This window comes from Candoia aspera, chromosome 18 (genome assembly GCF_035149785.1).
Source record: "Candoia aspera isolate rCanAsp1 chromosome 18, rCanAsp1.hap2, whole genome shotgun sequence".
In the NCBI taxonomy this organism is placed as follows: Eukaryota; Metazoa; Chordata; class Lepidosauria; order Squamata; family Boidae; genus Candoia; species Candoia aspera.
Window position 1 is genome coordinate 4,026,155 of NC_086170.1, and position 8,278 is coordinate 4,034,432.

At 44.9% G+C, this 8,278-nt stretch overlaps 1 long non-coding RNA gene across 2 annotated transcripts in view; it reads left to right on the plus strand.

Moving 5' to 3' along the window:
* Window positions 1–8,278, plus strand: part of LOC134507081 (uncharacterized) — a 55,479-nt gene that overhangs the window by 22,605 nt on the left and 24,596 nt on the right. For both annotated transcript variants that reach the window (XR_010068866.1, XR_010068867.1), the window contains exon 3: window positions 4,779–4,932. This is a non-coding gene — a long non-coding RNA (uncharacterized LOC134507081). The remainder of the gene's footprint in view (window positions 1–4,778; window positions 4,933–8,278) is intronic.

The following is an 8,278-nucleotide window of genomic DNA, read 5'->3' on the forward strand; positions in this document are numbered from 1 at the left end:
AAATGTGAATTTGGAACAACAACGGGGGGTCAGCTGTGCTAGAGAGAGTTTTGGCCCACCATAATGCAGAGCCTGCTAGCTTACACAAATTAGGGTTGAAGGACTTCTGTTTTTCATATGTCCCTCCCTTGGGAGAAAGTGTTTGGGGGTGACCAAACTTGTATGTATCAGCAGGGACAGGAACAGGTCTCAAAATGGACAGTGCTAACTCCTCTTCCTCCTTTTTTATCCCTTCTCTCTTCGTTCCTGTCTGCCTAGTAAGCTGCTCATTCTTGACAGAGGTTTGAACTGGCCAATTGCAACGGGCGTTGGAATTTAGGATAGTATGCAAGCCAAAAAGCCACTGGTTGTTCATCCATGGCTACATGGATCCATGAGAACTTTGGCTCTTCAGCTGAGTTCGTGCATCATGTGAAGCCATGTTTTACCCATGATTTGTTAAATAAGCCACAACTGGCTGGCTTATATGTTGAGCTGAGCCCTAATCATGTTTTACAAACCACCATGACTGGATTCACACAATACAGAATGTAGAAGTCAAGCAAACTACTTGATGGCCTGGTGCAATCGCCAAACCCAGCCAACTTGTCTCCAAAGCTCAGTCAATAAGGGTCCATTGGGGAACTAACCAAGGGTTCCGAACTGATCTTGGAATTTGCCTCTCTCGACCTGTCTTGGGATTTTCTCACATTTAACTGTATCTGTCTGTTCTTTGAAGAAGCTTTGAGTACAACATTTGGTTCCCCTTGTGGCTAAATAGAGAACAGCAAAAAGGACAAATGGTGGCAACTGTTTTGTAGGGGACAATCAACCTCTGACTTCTAAGTCTCTCCCCAACCTGGTGGCCTCCAGATACAATGGGACTATAGCTTCCAAAATTTCCAGCCAGCATTGGGCACCCTGGCTGAGTTGCATGGTTATGGAATGCTGGTTTATCATTATACTCCAAACGAGTTACTTTTTCCAACAAATGCAGTCTTTACTTTCACATAGCAGGCTTCCCTTCTTTCACACCTACTCACCTTTTCAGCTCACCTCCTCATTCAACCTTCTCTGGTTTCAGCCGGCTTCTTTGTTTGATAGCTCCTGCTAAGTTTGGATGAAGCTGAGTTGAACTGACTTGAGTTGGGTGAGACTCAAGATCAGGATGGCACCAAACACACCAATCAAGATTTTCAGGTCAAATAAGATGGAAAATAAGAGGGGAAATAAGCTTTTTTCAGAGTAGTAGGACCCACTTCCTTTCAGACCCTTCTCCTCCCCTCCCCAATCTTTCTCTAGATGCCAGGATAAGTGTAAAAGAAAGTCCAGATGCTTATATCCTAGTCTGGTGAGCTAAAAACATACTGGCCATTTACTGTTATGCTGTCCTCTCTTTGGCCTGGAGCATTTTTTTTCTTTGCAGATAGATTTACACAATGTGGTAATGGTTTCCTGTGTTGTTTGCTACTGTGGCTTGCAAGTCATGGGTTGCAGCCTAGGGTGACATGTGAGCCCAGCCTGGCTAAACTCTTCAATGGAAAGACCCTCAGGATTTCAAAATAGCCACATTACAGGTTGAAGTCTTAGGAAGGTTTCCCTCCTTAGTACTGTGTGGTCATTTACCGGCTCCAGAGTTTATTTAACTAGTCCTATTACACACGAGGGCTGGACTCCATCCTAAGTTCCTGCTTTACAATATCAGTGGCAACCAAATTTCCCTGCTCTGAGAAAATTACCTGGAGGATCTACTGTAGCTAAATTCCAAGCACCCTTGTTTTGGTTGTGAGCATGTAGCTCTCCGCTTCAAATTGAGTCATTTGTGGGGACCATGTGTTCTGACATGTCACTGGAAGGAAGGAATGCCTTAAAAAAAAAACAGTTTTAGGAGGAACAAGAAATAAGTCCATGTATGTGTCTGTAAGCAAAGTGTAAGCAAGAACACACCAAATGCCTCAAAGCTATAGTTAATATGTCATAAATGTTATGTTGGGAGGCAAAGACAGATCCTTTTAACAACATGTCAGCAGTGTTGCTAATTTAGAAGGCAAATAATCCACTCAAGGCCTATTCCTTTCTCCCCCCACCTCAATATTTTTCTACCTTTCCTTCCTCCTTCAACTCCTGGGTCTCCTTCCAGGCAGATTAAATGTTCTGTCTGGAACTTTTCAAAAAGAACAGCAGAGAAAAATAAATGCATCAGAGACCCAACTGGAAAATTGGGCCACATGTTGGCATGTGTTCACTTAAGTGATAGGAAGCCAGAACCAGATCCAACCAAGAGCTTGTGTGGGTTTCAAGGCCAGTTTGGTGCTGGAATGCAGGATGGAGAAAGGGCCTGACAAATTTCTGCTGGGATAATATGATTATTGGGCTGGGCCATCAATTGTACTTCCTTCTGTTCCTTCCTGTCTTGTTTTTCTGCAATATTTAAATAGCATCTTCTCTGGGGATCCTGGGAATCTTGGGTTTCCTATTGAAATTTCCAAGAATGCCCTGAGCAGCCCAGGTGCCTGGAAGATGTTATTCCTATTTGCTAGGGACACTTCATCTTTTTGTCTTTTGAGGAAAGTCTTACGAAACTTAGTTTAATCAGCAGCTAGGGAAGACTGAATATCAGGTCTAGAGACATTAGAACTTGAAGGGAATTCATCTCAGTTGCATAGCAAAATGACCAAGGGGTTTGGAGAAGTAAGCACTGTCCGAGTTCCTCTGGCACAGGCAGGGAAACATGGGATATGCAGTTGCTTTTCCATGCCTCAAAGAACTGGTGGGTGGTTGGCGGTCTTCAAGGCATCTTTGGGAAGCAGCCTCTTCTACTTTCCCATGCCCAGACAGAGCCTAACTCAGTCCTCCATCTTCTCAGTGATGCCCAGGCACCATAGTGTTGCCATGGCTTAAAAAACACATTAACAGAAACCATCCCAACAACTGATGGCTCGTGGCTTTCTGTCAGCTCAGGTGATGACAGGCAATGCTTCTCCAGGTGGCTCTGAAAGATGCATGGGAGAGAGGAGAGAGAGAGAGACTCTCAAAATTAATGTTTTGGCCTGGCAAGTGAAACAGGGTGAAATGTTGGCTTGCTTTCATTAACAAGTATTGTTGTCACCCCCTCCAAATCAGGAACAGCAAATCTATGGATCACCAGTTTCAACCCGTAGCCTTTCTTCACTGAGAGCCTTAGGAGTCTCACATATTCTCATCCTGAGTTCCAGCTTCTCTCAACCAGGGCCCCTCCTAGCATGCTGGACCTCAGCCCCCGTAAGACAGCATAGCCCGTATCTGAGTCAAGGAGCCAAAATGCCTCTCAGGAATCAGCCACCTTGGGGAAGCCAGAGTTGATGTGTATGTGTGTGTGTGTGTAAGTGACAATAGACTATTGCAAAAAAGGTGAGAAATCAGTATTGAATTTCTTGGTAAGGGGCATGGCGGTCTGGTTGGAATTATGTATGTGATCTCTCTGCCTTCCACATTTTATGGCGGCCCCTGCCCCCTACCTTCCTTCCTTCCCTTGCTCTTTGATTTCTCAATATAACCTGTGCATCAAATTTATAAGTCGCTTTATCATGTTGCTGTTTGAGTGTGAGCACACTGATCTGTTGCGTCCATTAAACTTCCTTTTGGGAAGGACCACATCCCATATTTGATGTCCATTTTATGAAGATGAGTTGAAACTGCACTGGTTCACAGCTCTGCTCAGGAACTCTCAATTCCCACAAAACAACTTGCTTTTGCCTAGCCAGAGACAGAGAAAATAAATGCAGAACAAAAATTTGGTAAGCAGACCAGCATGCTTGCCCTTACAGGGCTAATTTTCATTCTTTTCACGGGGTCTGAGGAGACTGCAAGAATGAATGAATGAATGAGGATGGGAGAAAGATAGATTGGATCCAGATCATAGCAGAGGTGTAACTGTACTTGCTTTCTCTTTGCTCTTGTGGTCCTGGAGCAGAACAGACATACAAATACAAATCGGCGTTGGGTTTGGGCCCTTGTGGCATTGTATTGCAGAAGGAAGTCATAGGAGGTTTTAAGAAAACAAAGATGCAGTGATAAGATTGTGTTGAAAAACTGATATTCCAGCTGAACAGTTGCTCAATCTTTCCCATTGGTGCCGTAGGGCTAGTTCATCTCAGTTCACCCTTCCCACAGCCATTCTGCCTTGCCAGGCAAATACTGTACTTGCAGCAATAAAGACCACGTGCAACACCATCAAAAAGAGAGCCGGGCCTGGCAGCTTGTTGTGTGCCATGGCATAAATGGTGGAAGAGGCATCTCTTTCCTTTATCCCCCAAAGAAGAATGCCTCTTCTACAGCAGAACCTGCTATAATAAAAGAGACACCCCCTTTATTTCCTACATGAGGAAGAAGGCCTCTTCTTAGGCAGTACTTACCCCAGAATAAATTTTGGGGGAATGCTTCTGTTGCTGCAGCAGACATTTTGGAAGAGGCATTCCCTTCCTTTGGACGCACAAAGAAGGATTGTTGTGTTTGTTGCAACATACGTTTTATAAGCAGGGTGTGAAAGAGGAGGAAGGAACTGAGCTAGTGACAAGGAATGCAGCAAGCCACTTGCCCCAATTCCACACCAAATCCCTTCCCTTTCCACCTTTTCATTGCTTCATACCATCTTTCTCCTGCTTCCTGCTGCACGGGATTGCACCAAGCGTCTCAGGAATGAAAAATGGCAGATTTGGCAGCAAGACTTCCAATCAATCAGGAAGGACGCAGATGCCAGTCAATACAAGCACTTTGATTTACAGCTCAGAGATAAAATACTTGTCTAATTTCTTCTGCAGGCAAAAATACAGCTTGGGAGCCTACAAGCTACAGCAAGAGAATGGGCTGGCAGTGTTAAATTCCTGCCTGTACGGCAATTATTCCTGGCGTGGGAGCGTCTGTCCCTGGGAGAAAAGATGGCAAACTAACTAACCAGTCCCCAGTTGCCTTCAGGTTGGTTATATCTGTGCAAGAGCTGGCTTTAACTTAGCAAATGTACGTTTGGTTTTTTAATACATGCATTTTTGCCAGTTAGATCTCAAAGTAGGGGGAGAAAAACTGGAATCCAGACAAATACAATTCAATTGAACTTTGATACAACAGATCCAAGGGTTGAATCCAAATGAGGCTGCTAATTTAAAACTGGAGCTTTGTTTTTAATAATGTCGGTGATATAATCAGCTATGAACTTGACCAGATACCATAGCAAATTTTGCATTTTCTTCAGCCCCTGCCACACACCGAAACAATTCCAAAACTCACTAGCAGCTTAATAAACCCACCAGGAGGAGTTGCTTTCTCTAAGACACTTAGCCTAATGCAAGATGTGTTTGATTTCAACACCCATCCTTCCCAGGCAGATTTTTTGGGAGGAAATTGTCCAGAGATCTGAGCTGAAGGAACAGTGGTGAGGAGAGCCTTTGCAGGCATCTTGCTTAAAGGACCCCAGAGGTCTGGCGTGAGCTTTGTCTCCTGGATTGGGAAGATCATGGGTCATAGCTTCTGCAACGCTGAGCACACAAAAGTGTGAGCTGGGTGCCCTCAAATTAGGGGATCCCCAGTTCTGCAAAGGGATACATGTTCTTTCCTTGGACCATTATTTCTAACTTGCTCCCTGCAAAATATTAATCGTTTAAAGACAGGGGGAGGGTTTTATAGGAAGGGTTAAACCCCCTGCCACTCACAAGAAGTTTATATACCCACTGCTTTTCATCTCTTTTTCTCTGGCAAGGGAAGGCAGAAAGCCACCGCTAATCCAACATAAATACCCGTGGAGTCAGTCTGGAGCGTGGCATCAAAATCATTTACAAAAACCTGAAATCCGAAGAGGGCTTCAAAAACTACATAACCTGTCGAAACTCTGCCAGGGAAAATATTCCAAAGCTCCATAAGAGCGGAGCCACAGAGCTGACTGAGTCCTAAATGGATTGGTAATATTAGCAATGATGAAGGGGAGAGGCGGGCAAGAGATGGAAAGGGCACTGGGCAACTCTGGGACAAGTCGTCATGTTTGAGAGTGAAAATAGGGTACCTTGATTCTGAAGGACTTGTGGCTTGTTGGCCAGCAAGTTCTGAACACCCTTTCACCTTCTGAAGGACAGGAACGTAAGATGCTAGAGAAGTCCTGCAGCGTCAGACAGTTCACTTGCCCCAAGGAACTGCATATTCCTCACATGAATCCTGGCTTTCACCCTAACCCATCATCGTCAAAACGTCTTTCACCCTTTGTAAAGCATCATCCGCATCATGGCTGGGCAACTGGAGGACCTCCAGATGTCGCTTGACTACCCTTCCATGAGCCACACCGGGGCCGCGGATCATGGCTAGCCAGCAAAAATGGGAAGGCCGAGCGTTCCGCAGTCCTGAACTGCATTGACCCCAAGATGCTTTGAGCATTTCAGGTCTGCCTTCTCCCATATGATCTTTCTCCCATGCTCTGTCAATTCCCAAGCTTGGCTCCAGATCCTGCTTGCTTCCAAGGTGGGCCAGTTGGCAATAAAAAGACTTTTGGGTGGTGTCCCCACCAGTATTTCTGGATGACATCTAATAAGAAACAATAGCATGTATCTTCCTGTATTATCATGGGCCATCCCTCATTTTGAGGCTCTGCTCTTTTTCAGTTAGAATCCCTCTTCATCCTATTCTTTGCCTCTCCAGTATATCTTTTCCATACTTCTTTTGTTGTTGTTAGGCTGGGTTGATTGGGGCATCCCTTCCTGAGAGTTTCTAGATCTTCTCTCTCTCCTTCCAGAGCCACTGGAAGTTGTAGAAGCCTTCTTTGGGGAAAATCAACTTGAGATACTCATGGGGAAACAAAAGCATATTGCTTGTCTCCAAAGTTATACCAGAGGGAGGCATGTGAGTGCAAAGACAGATATTCTGCCCAACATTGCCTCTATGGTACCATCTGAACGTCTTCCCACATGGATATTTGTCATTTTTGTTTTGGGGTGCCTGCCTTCTGGAACAATCTCCCCACAAAACACAGTTGCTCCCACCCTGTTGGTGTTCAGAAAGACAATAAAAACGTAGCTTTTTCCACCGGCTTCAAGGCAAGGTTGGAGTTTCTATCCGGCGTGGGGTATGAATCAGAATTCCTGGTCACCTATGAATGCCTGGTTGGATTTAATGGAAGTTGTTTATCTTGTTTGGTGTGGAGGGTCCATGGCACGCCACCCAGAGTGGCAGTGTTCAAGTCAGGAGAGCGCAGAAATACTTTCAGTCAATAAATACAAAGGTGTCACAATGAAGCCACCAAGGACAATTCAACAGTCATTAAGAGCATTTTGATTATTTGGAAGAGGCGGATTTAACGAGGCCTCCAGAACTTTTTGACCCTTGATTGGGTTAATCGCACCCCCTCCCCCAATTTTTTGATTTCCCAGAAAGCCACATCGCAGGGGAGGATATCTCCTTGAAACAGGAGCCTGCAATTCTGGTGGCCGCCATTTCCTACATCTCACCTCAGCATGTAACAGCTTGGAAAACGTGTGTTCAGCACTAGCCAACACAGGCCTCATATTTAACTCAAACGACAGAAGAGCCACGCAAAAAGCTCAAAGTCATCACTAGACTTCAGAAGTGACACGGGAAGCTGACCATGATCCCGTCTCCTGAACAGAACTTCAAGCTTCCTTAAAGCAGTGCAGTGCTGCTCCTTGCATGCTTCGATCCCTATGTAAAAATCAACCTGTACCTTGCCGACCAGCTCGTGTCATGCCAGACCGTTTGGCGACCAGTCTGGTGTGCTGTGATCTGTTTACAATTTCTAGACTTGCCCCGGGGCAGAGAGGGGAAGCGGGGCTACAGTGTGTACAATGCAGCTAAATATACAGATTTATTTATGTATCTTATTAAAACATAAGACAGTAAAGAAAAGCCAAGACATTTTGCTATAATGGTTGCACTGGCTTGAAATATTTTTCCCCCTCCAATTTTTTGACATCTTCTTCAACCTCAGAATAAAATAAAAAGTACCACCCAGCCAGCAGGAAAAGGTCAGTTTTAAAGGCGTTTTAAAGACTGAACATTGGAAAAGAGATGGGACTGCTGTCCCCAGTGGCAGCTTTCTGTCAAATGTATCCTTACGGCAATTCTTCCTACAATTTCGTCTGTATCCCGACACCACTGTGTGTTTCTCAGGATGTATCTCTGCCCAGCCCCATAGAAAAGGGAAATCAAGCGCTCACCAGGCTCCCTAACTCAGACTGGAGCCTTGGGAAATTAACATCCCTGAGGGACTTCCCACAGTCACTATATAATTTCCCCCAGAAAATAGTCATACTGACAGATTGGTTGG